This window comes from Rutidosis leptorrhynchoides, chromosome 4, assembly GCF_046630445.1.
Source record: "Rutidosis leptorrhynchoides isolate AG116_Rl617_1_P2 chromosome 4, CSIRO_AGI_Rlap_v1, whole genome shotgun sequence".
Classification (NCBI taxonomy): domain Eukaryota; kingdom Viridiplantae; phylum Streptophyta; class Magnoliopsida; order Asterales; family Asteraceae; genus Rutidosis; species Rutidosis leptorrhynchoides.
Window position 1 is genome coordinate 635,101,705 of NC_092336.1, and position 23,246 is coordinate 635,124,950.

The window sequence follows — 23,246 nt, forward strand, 5'->3', positions numbered from 1 at the left end:
ATTGCCATACAAATTATCGAGAATTAGCAAGCAGTATTTTGAATCTCGCAACATTTCTACATCAACATTTATATGTGTACATATAACCTTTATCTCTTAGAATTATGATCTTCCATTCTGAAATTCTGAAAAGCACCTAGTCTGCGAATTAATACTCGGAATGTTGAAAAGCTAAATGAAGCAGCATAAATTTAGAAAACCGTAAATGACCTTAATCGTCGGAAGTTGGATGATAAGGAATAGTATGTTGGCAAAGTTCAGAAATGTTGGAACTGGAAAACGGATTAAGCAAACCATGAAGGAGACTGTGAACAAATCACAAAGACTAATCCTGCCTTTAAATAATCTAAATGATTCAGTATCTACTGAAGTTATTATCAAATACCTTGCTCCTGACTCTAAACCGTTACGGACAAATCTTCATCATCATCCATCGATATTAGAAATTCTAAGATATCATTGTATCTTTCATTGTAAATATCCTCAATATTTCTGAAGATATCTTCATAAATATTCTTTTACGATATTAAATATCTCTCCGCGCTATCTGTGTTATATCATAAAAGAAATCTATTTTAGTTCTAAATCTCTGAAAACTTAGACTTTGAATTATGAATGATTTTGAAGTAGTGTTGGAAATTGATGCATGAGTTAGTATAATATAATGACACTTGATCAACGTGATTATATTACAGTAAGTCATGCTGAGTTTCTAATGCAACGTGATGATTCACAGACCATAACGTCATCATGTGCCATGTTACACGACTCTTACATTCTATCTAATCTATAAACATATCAAGAACATATTTTCTTGATAGTCCCATTTTTCTCTTGAATTCTAATAATTTAACAAATCAGATTGTGCTATTACAATTTCCTTCTTAGAACATTAATGAGGATCATAATTTTCTTAATTTCCGAAGGATCAAATCTTTATAAGATTTTCTTTAAATCTCTTGAATTCCAGAAATCAAATGTGACTACGTCAAGAGTTAAGACGAACCTTTATTTCATTCACTTCACTCTTTTGTGGTAGCTTCACTCGTACTTTTCGAGTAATCGAATTTTTCATTCATATTACTCAAGGATGATAAAACTCTATTTATCAACTCATATTCTTCATGAAAACATTCTTATTGTTACCCATGACGACATCGATCAAATTTTGGGGACGAAATTTCTTTAACGGGTAGGTACTGTGATGACCCGGAAATTTTCGACCAAATTTAAACTTAATCTTTATATGATTTCAATATGATAAGCAAAGTCTGTTAGGTTGAGTCTCAAAAATTTTGAACTATTCAATTGACCTACGACCATTCCCGACGATTCACGAACAACTATATATATATATATATATATATATATATATATATATATACATATATATATATATATATACATACATATATATATATATATACATATATATATATATATATATATATATATATATATATATATATATATATATATATATATATATATATATATATATATATTTATATATATATAAATTATTATAAATTAAAATATTACATGAGTTAATTAATATTGTAAATAAAATAATATATGATAAAATGAATCTATATATATGTAAGGTATATTGAATATATATTTATATGGTTTCGAACTTATTTAGTAAGCGAAAATAACACTCGTTTGTCAGTCGATCGATATTAAGCAAGTTAAAAAGGAACTTAAGTGATTTTAAAATAAACGGTGATCCGAAAATGAGTTCTATAAATTTTAAGCTTATTAAAAATGTATTTAGGAACTATTTGATAAGTATTAGCAGTTTTTATATTTTACCCAGAATTGAGAGGGACAGTTGATGTAATTTTTATTTAATAAATTAATGATCAAATTTTATACCATATTGACCAAAATAAATAAATATAGTTAATTTAAAAATATGGAATTTTTCTGAAGACTTTTATCCACCACTGATTTCAAATAGTGCAAGATACATAGTCCGTGAAAACTGTCGGTAGTATATGAAAAAGTAAACTTCACGAGAATATCAATTATATTACTGTTTTTGTTTTTTGATCCCCACAGCCTATCTAAATTTATATATATGCCTATACACTAAGGGGTATTTAAATATATTTAAATATATTTACATAGTTAATCATTTTTCTTTCGGTGACTCATAGTTGTCCTGTATACTCAATTCATCATATTCAATTCATATCTTGTAATTTTGTCTATAAAGACTTGTGATTCCATAGAACCTTCAAACCAAACTAAAGCCTTGTTCCTTGTTTCCTCATAAACTCCAAACCAACACATCATACCAACACCCATCGACACCCTTCTCCTTCAATCTTTCACCACCATGTGCCACCATTAACCGGCCACCTGCACCACCCTTTTCTTGAACCCATCGACCACAATTTCATAACCCTCACTAAACCATGGTTCATTCACCATTAAACCCGCCACAGACTCGTTTTCTTTATTGTTATTTATATTTGCTATTTGATCAACCTCAACACAAACCCACTTAAATATGTTGTTTATACTTGATAGAACCCAACTCGTCAAACACTCTTTTGTGGCTGCAGTTTACAGCCGTAAACCATAACAAGTACACCACCTTTCTTTTATTTCATTATTTTTCTTTCTCTTTTTGTCAATACTAAACCATCAACCAAAACCATCATGAACTGCTACCATATTTTTGCTGCGATGATACCACTGTTCGAACAGCCAAGTACTACCACCACCACTTTTGCTATACAATGAGAACCTCATCACCACTTCAAAACCCATTTAATCAACCACTCCTTCACCACCTTTCATTTTATACTTATTTTTTCTATTTAACAATCACTATGGAACCACCATGATTTGTTGCAAATGCTTCTGTCCCGTCTATTTGTTTTTCTTACCGCATACATACTACTTCTATCGTGTTTCCTTTTCTTGTTGGGCCATGAATTGTGCTGAGATATTAGATGTTAAGGTGATAGTAACAATAATAATTGATGATGATTAAGGCAATATTAAATAGTGATGAAGAGAATTATTTAAACCAAGTTGAAACTCTAGCAGGAAAACGTGTTATATATATTTTTGTTGGTACTCGATTTGTCCACACCCTCAGTTAGTGTTAACAGGCTAAACTTGGGCCAAGAGCTTTTAAATTTGCTATTGGGCCATAATTTGATAGTTGGGCTTGTGTGTATTGGACCGTATGAATTTTTCTGTTGGGCCGACTTTCTGCTGAAAACGAATTATGATGATGATGGGTATAAAGAAGAAAAACGGACGGATATAGTGGTTAAAAGAATTAGTTTAAGAATTCTTTCAGAAAAACAGAATTGCTTGGATGGTAAAGGGTGTTTGGGTTTAACTGAGAGGTCTCGGTTTCGAGTCCGGGCAATGGCATTTTATTTTTAAGAGCTTGTTTTCTTCAAAGGTTGTATTCTAAAGTTATTATTATTATTATTATTATTATTATTATTATTATTATTATTATTATTATTATTATTAATATTATTAGTATTATATTATTATTATTATTATTATTATTATTATTATTATTATTATTATTATTATTATTATTATTATTATTATTATTATTATTATTACTAAAATAAATATTAGTTATCATTTATTATTATTATCATTACAATTATGATTATTATAGTTATTACTAATATTATTATCATTACTAGTAATATCATTAAGTAGTATTATTATTAATATTATCATTAGTAATAAGATTGCTATTACTATTATTATTGTTAAGTATTAAGTACTATTATCAAAATTGTTATTTTCATTATCATTATTATTAAAATTTTCATCTTTATTAAAAACTACTATTATTATCATTATTATTATTATCATTATTATCATTTTTATGAGTATTAATATTAGTTCTATGAAAATTACTATAATTATTAATTTTATGAATATTATAATTATAATTATGATGATTATCATCATTATTATTTTTAACATTAAAATTATTATTTTTAACATTATTTATCTAAAGTATATATAAAATAAATATAGTTAATTAAATTATTAATGAAACAAATAATAACAATATATATAAATTTGTTCGATTACAATTTATATGTGTTAATATATATATATATATGATATAGGTTCATGAATTCAAGACCAACTTTGCACTTGTTCAATGCCATCATATGCTTAATTGCTACGAAATACAATATTGTGAGTTCATTTGATTCCCTTTTACTCTTACATTTTTGGGATTGAGAATACATACGCTGTTTTTATAACCTTTTTATTAAATGCTTTTGAGATATTTTTGAACTGAGAATACATGAACTGTTTTTATAAATGATTGAAAAAATAGTGTAATACCCAAATATTTATTGTACATAAGGTATTTATGGTGTACGATGCGTGTATGAAGTGTACGAAGCACGTACGTGTTGCTTGCTCGAACGTCGAAGGAAACTAGACGTTGTCTGAAGTGACAAGGTGTGCACGTATCTTTTCAACCCCAAATAAAGTTTTTGTTGATGTTTCAAAGCCTTACCATTGGAAAGAAAATCTTATTACGTTTCCAACGATATTTGATTTATCGAAAACGGAGCTACGGTCAAAAAGTTATGGCCAAAACAAGAAACTGAAAACTGACCTGAAGGTTGGAGCGGCGCTCCGATCCCGTCTGATGCAATTTTCAGCTTTTTTAAAAGGTTTTAATGAGGGGTACTTTGGTCTTTTCACTAGGGGTCGGTTTGGGGTCATCAAAACTGATCCATTGATCATTGTGGATCACATTTCACCCACACAAACACTCTCTTAAACCCTAGTGAGAGAAACCCACTTTTAGTGAGAGAGAGCTTGATTTGGAGAAAAAGGAGTTGGATTCTCACCAAGGCTCGGGTTTTAAAGTTGTTCTACTCTTCAACGGCATCATTTTGGTGGTATTGGTAAGTTCAAACTCCGAATTACATTTGTTAGATTTGATATTCAAGTTAGGGTTTGAGTTTGATTTGTAGTGAAACCCTCTTAGATGATGAAATGGGTTTATGGTGACTAGTTATTCTTGTCACTTGGTGGGTTTTGGGTTGGTTGAAGATTTGGCCTTGATTAGGCTTTAATATTGAGTTTAATCATTAGGTTTAGTGATTATGGAAGTGTTGGAACCACTTTAGGTGAATTTGGGTTGACTAATTTTGACTAGAGTCAAAATTAGGGTTTGGTGATGATTATGACCCAATTGTCGATTTAATAAGGTTTATAAACTTAAAATGGATTAATATGAAGTATAAAACCGAGTTAAATATGTTTTGGTGTCAAAACTTGCTAATGGCGTGATATTGACTTCTTATGGGTCAAATTAGGGTTTAAGTGTCATTTTAGGCAAGATAGGTGTTTAACACCTATGATTGGGTTTAATTGGCATATTAGGACCATTCTCACTTGTGTTAGTGATTATTGGTTAATTTTGAGCGCGGTTTGTACTTGGAAGTGCATTTGGGTCGAAATTGCACTAAGTGTCAATTGGGTTGGTTTGTAAGTCAACCCTAATTGCGTTACTTGTTATGTGATAAATGGAATAGGTACATTCCATCGGCGATTGCGGGTTTTGGTTTGGCATCCATCAAGACTTCAAGGTGAGTGTTAATATCCTATGTCCATATGTATATGTAGGATGGGTGCGGGTCGGGTGAAGTGATTCTCGGCTATAGAGCTCACTTCACATATAGGTGGTTTTGATGGACTTGTGTATAGGTCCAATTGGCACGGTTGTGCGTTTTGGTTGATCACCTTTGGTGAAGTACACATTTGGTGTGTACATTATCACACGTGGTTGTGATGTGGATGATATAACCCCAATGGCGAAGGGTTTTGATGTTGAGAAGTGAGTCGCGTGTAGTTCGGATTCACGATGACGCGTGTAGTTCGGTCATCTTATTGAGGTAGTAATCTCGTGTGGTTTCGGATTACTAAGGCTCGTGTAGTTCGGCCAACCTCGATGTTGTCTTGTTGAAGATAGTAATCTCGTGTGGTTTCGGATTACTAAGGCTCGTGTAGTTCGGCCAATCTTCATTGTGGTATTTGGTATTCGGTAATGGGTTAAGGGGTTAAGCTTATTCGTTTATATATTGTTATATATATATATATATATATATATATATATATATATATATATATATATATATATTGTTGTATTGTCGTGATGTAGCTAACCCTCTGGGTGTAGCTTCTTGGCGTTATTCACATCGTCGTTGGTGAACTTATATTTGTTGATGCATATTTAGCTTGTTTCTTAGTGATCGTACGGTATGCTTAGATTAGCTTGCCTTTATGCTTGGATGCTCCGGTATGCGGTATTTGTTTATTCATGTGGTGTGTCCATTTTATGCATATATATGTATGTAGTATATTTTCACTCACTAAGCGTTAGCTTACCCTCTCGTTGTTTACATTTTTATAGATTTGCTTGGATGAGGTGGCTCGGGTAAGCGTGGGAAGTAGTGGCTCGCGTAGTTGCTTTAGAAGGCTTGCTTTTGGATTTGATTAGGATTGGGTAGCGTATCCCCAATCGCCATGCTCGGCTTTATTTTGTGTTAAAAATCATGTGGTTGAAAACTTATATTTTGTACGAAAGTCGTAAAACGGCCGACGTGGGCCCGGTCTCGTAAAACACATTTTATTATTGGAACGTATTAGTTTTAACTAATATAAAATGTTGTGAAAAGCGTTTGGTCTAAAAGTGTCGGGAAGCAAGAGATCTTTTTCGCAAAAAAGGAAAAGTTGGATAGGCCGTTTTGGCGCGCCGCGCCACTGTGCTGTACAACAATTTTTTTTTTAATTTGCATATTTCGATTGCATATGGGTTGAGTTGTTCCAAGTGGTATCAGAGCATGATCTAAGGGATTTAGGTGACTTGAGATAGGTGCCTAGACTTAGACTTTTGTGCGTGCTTATTTGTTGCGGGACTTGTAGGATTACGGGTCGGAATAGGTTATAGTTAGTGCCTTGTTTGTAGGTGGACTAACGTTTATATTAGTAATGCGGATATTATTAATATATTAATTGTGTTGTGATAATAATTCTTGCGTGTGTTTATATCACGTAGAATTTTGTTTGCGTTTGCATATATCATCGAGCGAAGCGGTCATTGTACTAACGAGTCGATACGGCGTGTATGCGTAATAAGGACTTGCAAACTTTATTACGGGAGCAAATCATGTCTAACAAGTGATGTACCACGAGTGTTTAGCAAAATGGGGCGGTGTTGCGTGTGTGGTTTTATACGTTCGTGATCTAATCGCTTTGCATTCTTTAGAATGGCGATGGGAGACGGGATCGAGACGAAGGATGCGGAGTTTAATGCTAGAGTTGCGGCCGCCGTTGCGGAGCAATTGGGTGCGTTACGAGAATAAATGGATAGGAAGTATTCCGAATTTCGGAGTAGTAGTGAAATGGAGCGTTGTCTTAAGAGTTTCATGAGGACTAAACCTCTGATGTACGATGGGAAACCAGAACCCTTGGAAAGCACCACTTGGATCTCGGATGTCGAAGGGTGTTTTCGAACGATTGAATGTCCTCCCGAGAAGAGGACAAGGCTCGCTACGAGCTTGTTGCGGGGTAGAGCAAAGGATTGGTTGGATGGTAAGATTGATCTTGTCGGTGGTGAACCGTTTATGGTGTTATCATGGGTCGAGTTTAAGAAGGAATTCTTCGAGGAATTCCGGACTTCAGCCGATTTGTCGGAATTGCGTAATGAGTTGCGAAATTTGCAACATGGTTCTATGGATTTGAATACTCTCAAGACGACCTTTATGGCGAAGGCTCGTTTTTGCCCGGAGTATTTGGAGAATGACCATTTGTTGATGCAAGATTTCTATCGGAACTTGAATGATGACTTGAAGAGTAAAATTAGCCGGGGTCAAGCGAAATCGTTTGCGGAATTGTTCGCCTTGGCTAGAGGTTTCGAGTCGTATTCACGATCCAAGAAGAGTGAACCTTCAAGTGAAAGAAGGGTTGTTTCATATGGTGCTCCGAGTAAGAGGACTAAGGGTCCAAGTGTGAGCACGGGTGGTACACGGACGGGTATACCGGATTCTAGTGCGTCTAGATGTTACAATTGTGGCAAGAGGGGTCACAAGTCTTGGGAATGTTCGATACCAAAGGGTGATGGCATGGTGTGCTTCAACTGCCAAGAAGAAGGACATCGTAAGTCAGAATGTCCCAAGTTGGCGGGGACGGGTGCGACAAGGAGACGTTAAGGTACGTTTCATTTTAAACAAATATGTCCTTTGATTATTTATTAAGTGCCGTTTGTGTTTGAGTTGTAAAATGACTTGTGTTGTGCATATTGTTGTTATGGGTGACGTTCCTAATGGAAGTACCCTATGGTGACGTTTTATTAATGGGCGAAGGGTGTAAGACTTGGTGCAACCAAGCATTCCTTAGTATTTGCAACCAAGCCATGGAAATGGGTTTTGGTATTCGATTGTTAAGCGCGTGTTCGCTTGTGTGTTGAAGTTGATGAACCATGAGGTTCGACGGGTGGGATGAAACCCTTGAAATCTTGTGTTTTGGATCTCGATGTATGTTGGTAAAGGAGTCTACGTGACGCGACATTAGGTGCCTCTTTTATACCTACTAGCGTGGTGTTCGACTCCGATTATGTTGTGGTTACATTGTACTTAGGGTACCGAAGTGAAACCCTTAGGTACATGAGTGACTAGGTGGAAGTTGACAAACTAAAGCAATTGGATGATTGCGAGGGTATGGTTTGTGTAATTGGTGGTACACTTTTCGTTCGAAGTGTTTAAGGACTGATTGAAATCCTTCGTGTGCTCAAGGTTGGAGCAAGATGTGGAGATGGGTCGTGTGAACCCAAATGTTTGTAAAGTCTACCTTTGGTAGCATTGTACGGTTGTACGAGTTGTGGATATGGAACGTAGTTCCAAGTGGGGGAGTTACACTCCCGCACTAGGAGGCCTTAGGGTGAGATTTCGAATAATGCTTATGGTAGATCCGAAACTTGTGTTGAGACCTAGTTTTGGTCAATTTGTGGTGAAGTACAACTTTGGTTAAAATTGTACTTATGATTTTTGGATTCGTAAATTATCACTGAGGTGGTAATGTGGTAAATCTCGTTGAGAGATAATGGACGTGTTTGGCGAGCAAGGTGAAATCCCTCGGTTAAGGGATGTGCGTATCGGATTCTCTTCTAGAGAATTATTGTTTTGTACCTATGTTTGATATAGGTGGTTCTTGCTCGATTGTGTGAATGGTTAGTGGTATCCGTTAGGATTCACTATGGCGTAGCAGGGCGCGATGTTACGCTACTCGTTGTTTGAGGCCAAAAGGGCATTGATTGGTGAAGCATGACCTTCAGGGTCCGCTGACTTCATCATGGGAGTACGTGATTGGTGAAGCAGGACCTTCGGGGTCCGCTGACTTTATCATGGGCGTGGTGTTATATCGGTGAAGCATGACAGTTGACGGGGTCCGCTGACTTCATCCGGTGTTGAGATTGGGAGTAGTGTTATATCGGCATGGTATAACATTATCGGGAAATGCGAGTACCTGTGGGAAATACGAGTACCATTCCTGTGTTGAGATTGTGGATCGCGTGTGTTTGCGGATTCACGATGACGCGTGTAGTTTCGGTCATCTTATTGTGGAAGTGAATCGCTTGTAGTTCGGATTCACCAATGACTCGTGTGGTTTCGGTCATTGTATTGAGGAGTGAGTCTCGTGTAGTTCGGATTCACAAATGACTCGTGTAGTTCGGTCATTATTTTGGGATAGTGACTCTCGTGTAGTTCGGATTCACTAAAGCTCGTGTAGTTCGGCCAATCCCGATTGTTGTTGCGGTGAAGGTAGTGAGTCGCGTGTAGTTCGGATTCACTAAGGCGCGTATGTTTTCGGCCAGCCTTCGTGTTGTGTGATCTATCGGTTGTTTTATACACCAATGGTGGGGTCTTAAGGACCTTGTGGCGTGATCTATCGGTTGTTTTATACACCGATAGTGGGGTCGTAAGGACCATGATGTTTGATCTATTGGTTGTTTGATGCACCAATGGTGGGGTCGCAAGGACCATGTTGCGGGAACTATCGGTTATTTATACACCGATGGTGGGGTCGTGAGGACCGTGTTGTGTGATTAGTGATGTGATAGCCGTGTTTCGCTCACATGTTGTTACGGGTGTGACAATAGTCAATTTTGTACACCTTATGATTAGCGTTGCCATAGTCATTTTGGGCGCTTTTAGTTTTAACCGTTGCTTATGATGTTAGGATAGTGGCGTATTGGTTGTATTGCGCACTACAAAGGATGTTTAGTGGTAAGTATAATCCGTAAGGATTCATGTGGTTCGATCCTCAACGTTCGGATTGTTGACTTTAGGTTGAGACATGGTCGCTTTTAGCGTTGTCCTTGGTAAAGGTACGCTAAGGAATTGATATCTCGGTACGAGATTGGTTGAGTTTTTCCCGATATGGGGAAAAGAGCAGGTTTTAGTGCTCGGATAGTGGTTTTGATAAATCGCGGGTGGCAATTTTAGTTGTTAAAGGTGATTCATTGGGAAGAATTGTCTAGGAAAGTTCGGATTAGGACTTATGATTGAGGACCATTGAGTAGGTCCGGATTGGTTAAGTGGTGAAGATCACGAGGACGTGATCGAGTTTAAGTGAGGGAGAGTTGTAAGACCTAAATATTTATTGTACATAAGGTATTTATGGTGTACGATGCGTGTATGAAGTGCACGAAGCACGTACGTGTTGCTTGCTCGAACATCGAAGGAAACTGGACGTTGTCTGAAGTGACAAGGTATGTACGTATCTTTTCAACCCCAAATAAAATTTGTGTTGATGTTTCAAAGCCTTACCATTGGAAAGAAAATCTTATTACGTTTCCAACGATATTTGATTCATCGAAAACGGAGCTTCGGTCAAAAAGTTATGGCCAAAACAAGAAACTAAAAACTGACCTGAAGGTTGGAGCGGCGCTCCGATCCCGTCTGATGCAATATTCAGCTTTTTTAAAAGGTTTAAATGAGGGTTACTTTGGTTTTTTCACTAGGGGTCGGTTTGGGGTCATCAAAACTGAAATGTCCCGTTCTTATTGATTAAAAACGTTCCATATTAATTGATTTCGTTGCGAGGTTTTGACCTCTATATGAGACATTTTTCAAAGACTGCATTCATTTTTAAAACAAACCATAACCTTTATTTCATAGATAAAGGTTTTAAAAAGCTTTACGTAGATTATCAAATAATGATAATCTAAAATATCCTGTTTACACACGACCATTACATAATGGTTTACAATACAAATATGTTACAACAAAATAAGTTTCTTGAATGCAGTTTTTACACAATATCATACAAGCATGGACTCCAAATCTCGTCCTTATTTAAGTATGCGACAGCGGAAGCTCTTAATAATCACCTGAGAATAAACATGCTTAAAACGTCAACAAAAATGTTGGTGAGTTATAGGTTTAACCTATATATATCAAAATCATAATAATAGACCACAAGATTTCATATTTCAATACACATCCCATACATAGAGATAAAAAATCATTCATATGGTGAACACCTGGTAACCGACATTAACAAGATGCATATATAAGAATATCCCCATCATTCCGGGACACCCTTCGGATATGATATAAATTTCGAAGTACTAAAGCATCCGGTACTTTGGATGGGGTTTGTTAGGCCCAATAGATCTATCTTTAGGATTCGCGTCAATTAGGGTGTCTGTTCCCTAATTCTTAGATTACCAGACTTAATAAAAAGGGGCATATTCGATTTCGATAATTCAACCATAGAATGTAGTTTCACGTACTTGTGTCTATTTTGTAAATCATTTATAAAACCTGCATGTATTCTCATCCCAAAAATATTAGATTTTAAAAGTGGGACTATAACTCACTTTCATAGATTTTTACTTCGTCGGGAAGTAAGACTTGGTCACTGGTTGATTCACGAACCTATAACAATATATACATATATATCAAAGTATGTTCAAAATATATTTACAACACTTTTAATATATTTTGATGTTTTAAGTTTATTAAGTCAGTTGTCCTCGTTAGTAACCTACAACTAGTTGTCCATAGTTAGATGTACAGAAATAAATCGATAAATATTATCTTGAATCAATCCACGACCCAGTGTATACGTATCTCAGTATTGATCACAACTCAAACTATATATATTTTGGAATCAACCTCAACCCTGTATAGCTAACTCCAACATTCACATATAGAGTGTCTATGGTTGTTCCGAAATATATATAGATGTGTCGACATGATAGGTCGAAACATTGTATACATGTCTATGGTATCTCAAGATTACATAATATATAATACAAGTTGATTAAGTTATGGTTGGAATAGATTTGTTACCAATTTTCACGTAGCTAAAATGAGAAAAATTATCCAATCTTGTTTTACCCATAACTTCTTCATTTTAAATCCGTTTTGAGTGAATCAAATTGCTATGGTTTCATATTGAACTCTATTTTATGAATCTAAACAAAAAAAGTATAGGTTTATAGTCGGAAAAATAAGTTACAAGTCGTTTTTGTAAAGGTAGTCATTTCAGTCGAAAGAACGACGTCTAGATGACCATTTTAGAAAACATACTTCCACTTTGAGTTTAACCATAATTTTTGGATATAGTTTCATGTTCATAATAAAAATCATTTTCTCAGAATAACAACTTTTAAATCAAAGTTTATCATAGTTTTTAATTAACTAACCCAAAACAGCCCGCGGTGTTACTACGACGGCGTAAATCCGGTTTTACGGTGTTTTTCGTGTTTCCAGGTTTTAAATCATTAAGTTAGCATATCATATAGATATAGAACATGTGTTTAGTTGATTTTAAAAGTCAAGTTAGAAGGATTAACTTTTGTTTGCGAACAAGTTTAGAATTAACTAAACTATGTTCTAGTGATTACAAGTTTAAACCTTCGAATAAGATAGCTTTATATGTATGAATCGAATGATGTTATGAACATCATTACTACCTTAATTTCCTTGGATAAACCTACTAGAAAAGAGAAAAATGGATCTAGCTTCAATGGATCCTTGGATGGCTCGAAGTTCTTGAAGCAGAATCATGACACGAAAACAAGTTCAAGTAAGATCATCACTTGAAATAAGATTGTTATAGTTATAGAAATTGAACCAAAGTTTGAATATGATTATTACCTTGTATTAGAATGATAACCTACTGTAAGAAACAAAGATTTCTTGAGGTTGGATGATCACCTTACAAGATTGGAAGTGAGCTAGCAAACTTGAAAGTATTCTTGATTTTATGAAACTAGAACTTTTGGAATTTATGAAGAACACTTAGAACTTGAAGATAGAACTTGAGAGAGATCAATTAGATGAAGAAAATTGAAGAATGAAAGTGTTTGTAGGTGTTTTTGGTCGTTGGTGTATGGATTAGATATAAAGGATATGTAATTTTGTTTTCATGTAAATAAGTCATGAATGATTACTCATATTTTTGTAATTTTATGAGATATTTCATGCTAGTTGCCAAATGATGGTTCCCACATGTGTTAGGTGACTCACATGGGCTGCTAAGAGCTGATCATTGGAGTGTATATACCAATAGTACATACATCTAAAAGCTGTGTATTGTACGAGTACGAATACGGGTGCATACGAGTAGAATTGTTGATGAAACTGAACGAGGATGTAATTGTAAGCATTTTTGTTAAGTAGAAGTATTTTGATAAGTGTATTGAAGTCTTTCAAAAGTGTATAAATACATATTAAAACACTACATGTATATACATTTTAACTGAGTCGTTAAGTCATCGTTAGTCGTTACATGTAAATGTTGTTTTGAAACCTTTAGGTTAACGATCTTGTTAAATGTTGTTAACCCAATGTTTATAATATCAAAAGAGATTTTAAATTATTATATTATCATGATATTATGATGTACGAATATCTCTTAATATGATATATATATACATTAAATGTCGTTACAACGATAATCGTTACATATATGTCTCGTTTAAAAATCATTAAGTTAGTAGTCTTGTTTTTACATATGTAGTTCATTGTTAATATACTTTATGATATGTTTTCTTATCATAGTATCATGTTAACTATATATATATATCCATATATATGTCATCATATAGTTTTTACAAGTTTTAACGTTCGTGAATCACCGATCAACTTGGGTGGTCAATTGTCTATATGAAACATATTTCAATTAATCAAGTCTTAACAAGTTTGATTGCTTAACATCTTGGAAACATTTAATCATGTAAATATCAATCTCAATTAATATATATAAACATGGAAAAGTTCGGGTCACTACAGTACCTACCCGTTAAATAAATTTCGTCCCGAAATTTTAAGCTGTTGAAGGTGTTGACGAATCTTCTGGAAATAGATGCGGGTATTTCTTCTTCATCTGATCTTCACGCTCCCAGGTGAACTCGGGTCCTCTACGAGCATTCCATCGAACCTTAACAATTGATATCTTGTTTTGCTTAAGTCTTTTAACCTCACGATCCATTATTTCGACGGGTTCTTCGATGAATTGAAGTTTTTCGTTGATTTGGATTTCATCTAACGGAATAGTGAGATCTTCTTTAGCAAAACATTTCTTTAAATTCGAGACGTGGAAAGTGTTATGTACAGCCGCGAGTTGTTGAGGTAACTCTAGTCGGTAAGCTACTGGTCCGACACGATCAATAATCTTGAATGGTCCAATATACCTTGGATTTAATTTCTCTCGTTTACCAAATCGAACAACGCCTTTCCAAGGTGCAACTTTAAGCATGACCATCTCTCCAATTTCAAATTCTATATCTTTTCTTTTAATGTCAGCGTAGCTCTTTTGTCGACTTTGGGCGGTTTTCAACCGTTGTTGAATTTGGATGATCTTCTCGGTAGTTTCTTGTATAATCTCCGGACCCGTAATCTGTCTATCCCCCACTTCACTCCAACAAATCGGAGACCTGCACTTTCTACCATAAAGTGCTTCAAACGGCGCCATCTCAATGCTTGAATGGTAGCTGTTGTTGTAGGAAAATTCTGCTAACGGTAGATGTCGATCCCAACTGTTTCCGAAATCAATAACACATGCTCGTAGCATGTCTTCAAGCGTTTGTATCGTCCTTTCACTCTGCCCATCAGTTTGTGGATGATAGGCAGTACTCATGTCTAGACGAGTTCCTAATGCTTGCTGTAATGTCTGCCAGAATCTTGAAATAAATCTGCCATCCCTATCAGAGATAATAGAGATTGGTATTCCATGTCTGGAGACGACTTCCTTCAAATACAGTCGTGCTAACTTCTCCATCTTGTCATCTTCTCTTATTGGTAGGAAGTGTGCTGATTTGGTGAGACGATCAACTATTACCCAAATAGTATCAAAACCACTTGCAGTCCTTGGCAATTTAGTGATGAAATCCATGGTAATGTTTTCCCATTTCCATTCCGGGATTTCGGGTTGTTGAAGTAGACCTGATGGTTTCTGATGCTCAGCTTTGACCTTAGAACACGTCAAACATTCTCCTACGTATTTAGCAACATCGGCTTTCATACCCGGCCACCAAAAATGTTTCTTGAGATCCTTGTACATCTTCCCCGTTCCAGGATGTATTGAGTATCTGGTTTTATGAGCTTCTCTAAGTACCATTTCTCTCATATCTCCAAATTTTGGTACCCAAATCCTTTCAGCCCTATACCGGGTTCCGTCTTCCCGAATATTAAGATGCTTCTCCGATCCTTTGGGTATTTCATCCTTTAAATTTCCCTCTTTTAAAACTCCTTGTTGCGCCTCCTTTATTTGAGTAGTAATGTTATTATGAATCATTATATTCATAGATTTTACTCGAATGGGTTCTCTGTCCTTCCTGCTCAAGGCATCGGCTACCACATTTGCCTTCCCCGGGTGGTAACGAATCTCAAAGTCGTAATCATTCAATAATTCAATCCACCTACGCTGCCTCATATTCAGTTGTTTCTGATTAAATATGTGTTGAAGACTTTTATGGTCGGTATATATAATACTTTTGACCCCATATAAGTAGTGCCTCCAAGTCTTTAATGCAAAAACAACCGCGCCTAATTCCAAATCATGCGTCGTATAATTTTGTTCGTGAATCTTCAATTGTCTAGACGCATAAGCAATCACCTTCGTTCGTTGCATTAATACACAACCGAGACCTTGCTTTGATGCATCACAATAAATCACAAAATCATCATTCCCTTCAGGCAATGACAATATAGGTGCCGTAGTTAGCTTTTTCTTCAATAACTGAAACGCTTTCTCTTGTTCATCATTCCATTCAAATTTCTTCCCTTTATGCGTTAATGCAGTCAAGGGTTTTGCTATTCTGGAAAAGTCTTGGATGAACCTTCTGTAGTAACCAGCTAGTCCTAAAAACTGGCGTATGTGTTTCGGAGTTTTCGGGGTTTCCCACTTTTCAACAGTTTCTATCTTTGCCGGATCCACCTTAATACCTTCTTTGTTCACTATGTGACCGAGGAATTGAACTTCTTCCAACAAAAATGCACACTTTGAAAACTTAGCGTACAATTCTTCCTTCCTCAATACTTCTAACACCTTTCTCAAATGTTCACCATGTTCTTGGTCATTCTTTGAGTAAATAAGTATGTCATCAATGAAAACAATGACAAACTTGTCAAGGTATGGTCCACACACTCGGTTCATAAGGTCCATGAACACAGCTGGTGCATTAGTTAAACCAAACGGCATGACCATAAACTCGTAATGACCGTAACGTGTTCTGAAAGCAGTCTTTGGAATATCATATTCTTTCACCCGCATTTGATGATACCCGGAACGTAAGTCAATCTTTGAATAAACAGACGAGCCTTGTAGTTGATCAAATAAGTCATCGATTCTCGGTAGTGGGTAGCGGTTCTTGATGGTAAGTTTGTTCAACTCTCGGTAGTCGATACACAACCTGAATGTACCATCTTTCTTCTTGACAAACAAAACAGGAGCTCCCCACGGTGATGTGCTTGGTCGAATGAAACCACGCTCTAAAAGTTCTTGTAATTGGCTTTGCAGTTCTTTCATCTCGCTGGGTGCGAGTCTGTAAGGAGCACGAGCTATTGGTGCAGCTCCTGGTACAAGATCTATTTGAAATTCAACGGATCGATGTGGGGGTAATCCCGGTAATTCTTTCGGAAATACATCAGGAAATTCTTTTGCGACGGGAACATCATTGATGCTCTTTTCTTCAGTTTGTACTTTCTCGACGTGTGCTAGAACAGCATAGCAACCTTTTCTTATTAGTTTTTGTGCCTTCAAATTACTAATAAGATGTAGCTTCGTGTTGCCCTTTTCTCCGTACACCATTAAGGGTTTTCCTTTTTCTCGTATAATGCGAATTGCATTTTTGTAACAAACGATCTCCGCTTTCACTTCTTTCAACCAGTCCATACCGATTATCACATCAAAACTCCCTAACTCTACTGGTATCAAATCAATCTTAAATGTTTCGCTAACCAGTTTAATTTCTCGATTCCGACATATATTATCTGCTGAAATTAATTTACCATTTGCTAATTCGAGTAAAAATTTACTATCCAAAGGCGTCAATGGACAACTTAATTTAGCACAAAAATCTCTACTCATATAGCTTCTATCCGCACCCGAATCAAATAAAACGTAAGCAGATTTATTGTCAATAAGAAACGTACCCGTAACAAGCTCCGGGTCTTCCTGTGCCTCTGCCGCATTAATATTGAAAACTCTTCCACGGCCTTGTCCATTCGTGTTCTCCTGGTTCGGGCAATTTCTAATAATGTGGCCTGGTTTTCCACATTTATAACAAACTACATTGGCATAACTTGCTCCGACACTACTTGCTCCGCCATTACTCGTTCCGACACCATTTGTTCCTTTCGTTCTATTAACCCCTGGTCCGTAGACCTCACACTTCGCCGCGCTATGACCATTTCTTTTACACTTGTTGCAAAATTTGGTGCAGAACCCCGAGTGATTCTTTTCACACCTTTGGCATAGCTGCTTCTGATTGTTGTTGTTGTTGCGGTTATTATTGTTGTTGGGATGATTGTTGTAGTTGCTGTTGTTGTTATTGTTGTTGTTGTTGGGCCGTTTGTTGTAGTTGCGATTGATGTTGCGATTGTTGGGATAATTGTTGCGATTATTGTTGTAATTGTTGTTGTTGTTGTATTGGTGATTCTTATCACCGTTTTCCTCCTACTTTATTTTGACTTGCTTCACATTGGCCTCTTCAGCAGTCTGTTCTTTAATTCTTTCTTCAATTTGGTTCACGAGTTTGTGAGCCATTCTACATGCCTGTTGTATGGAGGCGGGCTCGTGTGAACTTATATCTTCTTGGATTCTTTCTGGTAATCCTTTCACAAACGCGTCAATCTTCTCTTCCTCATCTTCGAATGCTCCCGGACACAATAGGCACAATTCTGTGAATCGTCTTTCGTATGTGGTAATATCAAATCCTTGGGTTCGTAACCCTCTAAGTTCTGTCTTGAGCTTATTGACCTCAGTTCTGGGACGGTACTTCTCGTTCATCAAGTGCTTGAATGCTGACCAAGGTAGTGCGTACGCATCATCTTGTCCCACTTGCTCTAGATAGGTATTCCACCATGTTAACGCAGAACCTGTGAAGGTATGCGTAGCGTACTTCACTTTGTCCTCTTCAGTACACTTACTTATGGCAAACACCGATTCGACCTTCTCGGTCCACCGTTTCAATCCGATCGGTCCTTCGGTTCCATCAAATTCCAAAGGTTTGCAGGCAGTGAATTCTTTGTAGGTGCATCCTACACGATTTCCTGTACTGCTAAATCCAAGGTTATTGTTGGTATGTAGCGCAGCCTGTACTGCGGCTATGTTTGAAGCTAGAAAATTACGGAATTCCTCTTCATTCATATTCACGGTGTGTCGAGTAGTCGGTGCCATTTCCTTCAAAATAGTCAAATGAAACAAGTTAATCATACAGAATGTTAAGAGTAGTTAATAGTATTTCGTAGCATAATATGAACTCATTTATAAAAGCTTTTTCTTCATATTAGCGTTTTATAAGTTTAAATTCGGGTAGTACCTACCCGTTAAGTTCATACTTAGTAGCTAATATACAATTCAACTACTACAATTCTATATGAAAAACTGATTATAATAATATTTCGCGTTCAAACTTTTATACAATATTTTACAAACTTACAATACCGCTTATTTTACATAAAGCATGAAATATAGCACACAATAACTTTGATACAAGATAGTTGTGAAGATAATTCTAGCTAGTACACAAGTCGTTCAGCAAAGGCAATAAAGACACGTAATTCATACGTCCAGAAACAAGTCATGCATTCTGGTTTTACTAGGACTACTTCCCATCCTTGGTCTTGTGCAACATAACCGTTATGGCCGTTGATAAGACAGCGTGTTGTAACGTCGTCAAAGGGACGAGGGTTACGTAATGTCCAACAGTCCCGTAATAATCTAAAAACCTCATTTCTTACCCCAATTACCGACTCCGTCACTTGTGGAAACGTTTTGTTTAATAGTTGTAGCCCGATGTTCTTGTTCTCACTTTGGTGAGAAGCGAACATTACTAATCCGTAAGCATAACATGCTTCTTTATGTTGCATGTTAGCCGCTTTTTCTAAATCACGAAGTCCAATATTCGGATATATTGAGTCAAAATAATTTCTTAACCCGTTGCGTAAAATAGCATTTGGGTTCCCCGCAATATATGCGTCAAAGTAAACACATCGTAACTTATGGGTTTCCCAATGTGATATCCCCCATCTTTCAAACGAAAGTCTCTTATAAACCAAGACATTCTTGGAACATTCTTCGAATGTCTTACAAACTGATCTCGCCTTAAATAGTTGTGCCGAAGAATTCTGGCCGACTCTAGACAAGATTTCATCAATCATGTCTCCGGGTAGGTCTCTTAAAATATTGGGTTGTCTATCCATTTTGTGTTTTTAAACTGTAAAATAGACAAGAGTTAGATTCATAAAAAAAATACTTATTAATACAAGCAATTTTTACATATGTCATAAAGCATAAGCACACTATATTACATATATTACACCACACGAATACAACTATCTTATTCCGACTCGCTCGTTTCTTCTTCTTCGGTTTTGGTTCGTTTTGCCAAGTTTCTAGGGATATATGATGTTCCCCTAATACGAGCCGTAATTTTCCACATTGGTTTAGAAAAACCTGGTGGTTTAGAGGTTCCCGGGTCATTGTTACAACTTAAGGACTTCGGGCGTTGACGATACATATAAAGTTCATCGGGGTTGGAATTAGATTTCTCTATTTTTATGCCCTTTCCCTTATTATTTTCTTTTGCCTTTTTAAATTCAGTTGGGGTAATTTCTATAACATCATCGGAATTCTCGTCGGAATCCGATTCATCGGAGAATTGGTAATCCTCCCAATATTTTGCTTCCTTGGCGGAAACACCATTGACCATAATTAACCTTGGTCGGTTGGTTGAGGATTTTCTTTTACTTAACCGTTTTATTATTTCCCCCACCGGTTCTATTTCTTCATCCGTTTCCGATTCTTCTTCCGGTTCCGATTCTTCTTCCGGTTCCGACTCTTCTTCCGGTTCCTCTTCGGGAACTTGTGAATCAGTCCACGAATCATTCCAATTTACATTTGACTCTTCATTATTATTAGGTGAGTCAATGGGACTTGTTCTAGAGGTAGACATCTATCACATAATATCAAACGCGTTAAGAGATTAATATATCACATAATATTCACATGTTAAAAATATATAGTTTCCAACAAAATTTGTTAAGCAATCATTTTTCAAGTAAACACGGTCGAAGTCCAGACTCACTAATGCATCCTAACAAACTCGATAAGACACACTAATGAAAAATTCTGGTTCTCTAAGACCAACGCTCTGATACCAACTGAAATGTCCCGTTCTTATTGATTAAAAACGTTCCATATTAATTGATTTCGTTGCGAGGTTTTGACCTCTATATGAGACATTTTTCAAAGACTGCATTCATTTTTAAAACAAACCATAACCTTTATTTCATAGATAAAGGTTTTAAAAAGCTTTACGTAGATTATCAAATAATGATAATCTAAAATATCCTGTTTACACACGACCATTACATAATGGTTTACAATACAAATATGTTACAACAAAATAAGTTTCTTGAATGCAGTTTTTACACAATATCATACAAGCATGGACTCCAAATCTCGTCCTTATTTAAGTATGCGACAGCGGAAGCTCTTAATAATCACCTGAGAATAAACATGCTTAAAACGTCAACAAAAATGTTGGTGAGTTATAGGTTTAACCTATATATATCAAAATCATAATAATAGACCACAAGATTTCATATTTCAATACACATCCCATACATAGAGATAAAAAATCATTCATATGGTGAACACCTGGTAACCGACATTAACAAGATGCATATATAAGAATATCCCCATCATTCCGGGACACCCTTCGGATATGATATAAATTTCGAAGTACTAAAGCATCCGGTACTTTGGATGGGGTTTGTTAGGCCCAATAGATCTATCTTTAGGATTCGCGTCAATTAGGGTGTCTGTTCCCTAATTCTTAGATTACCAGACTTAATAAAAAGGGGCATATTCGATTTCGATAATTCAACCATAGAATGTAGTTTCACGTACTTGTGTCTATTTTGTAAATCATTTATAAAACCTGCATGTATTCTCATTCCAAAAATATTAGATTTTAAAAGTGGGACTATAACTCACTTTCACAGATTTTTACTTCGTCGGGAAGTAAGACTTGGTCACTGGTTGATTCACGAACCTATAACAATATATACATATATATCAAAGTATGTTCAAAATATATTTACAACACTTTTAATATATTTTGATGTTTTAAGTTTATTAAGTCAGTTGTCCTCGTTAGTAACCTACAACTAGTTGTCCATAGTTAGATGTACAGAAATAAATCGATAAATATTATCTTGAATCAATCCACGACCCAGTGTATACGTATCTCAGTATTGATCACAACTCAAACTATATATATTTTAGAATCAACCTCAACCCTGTATAGCTAACTCCAACATTCACATATAGAGTGTCTATGGTTGTTCCGAAATATATATAGATGTGTCGACATGATAGGTCGAAACATTGTATACATGTCTATGGTATCTCAAGATTACATAATATATAATACAAGTTGATTAAGTTATGGTTGGAATAGATTTGTTACCAATTTTCACGTAGCTAAAATGAGAAAAATTATCCAATCTTGTTTTACCCATAACTTCTTCATTTTAAATCCGTTTTGAGTGAATCAAATTGCTATGGTTTCATATTGAACTCTATTTTATGAATCTAAACAAAAAAAGTATAGGTTTCTAGTCGGAAAAATAAGTTACAAGTCGTTTTTGTAAAGGTAGTCATTTCAGTCGAAAGAACGACGTCTAGATGACCATTTTAGAAAACATACTTCCACTTTGAGTTTAACCATAATTTTTGGATATAGTTTCATGTTCATAATAAAAATCATTTTCTCAGAATAACAACTTTTAAATCAAAGTTTATCATAGTTTTTAATTAACTAACCCAAAACAGCCCGCGGTGTTACTACGACGGCGTAAATCCGGTTTTACGGTGTTTTTCGTGTTTCCAGGTTTTAAATCATTAAGTTAGCATATCATATAGATATAGAACATGTGTTTAGTTGATTTTAAAAGTCAAGTTAGAAGGATTAACTTTTGTTTGCGAACAAGTTTAGAATTAACTAAACTATGTTCTAGTGATTACAAGTTTAAACCTTCGAATAAGATAGCTTTATATGTATGAATCGAATGATGTTATGAACATCATTACTACCTTAATTTCCTTGGATAAACCTACTAGAAAAGAGAAAAATGGATCTAGCTTCAATGGATCCTTGGATGGCTCGAAGTTCTTGAAGCAGAATCATGACACGAAAACAAGTTCAAGTAAGATCATCACTTGAAATAAGATTGTTATAGTTATAGAAATTGAACCAAAGTTTGAATATGATTATTACCTTGTATTAGAATGATAACCTACTGTAAGAAACAAAGATTTCTTGAGGTTGGATGATCACCTTACAAGATTGGAAGTGAGCTAGCAAACTTGAAAGTATTCTTGATTTTATGAAACTAGAACTTTTGGAATTTATGAAGAACACTTAGAACTTGAAGATAGAACTTGAGAGAGATCAATTAGATGAAGAAAATTGAAGA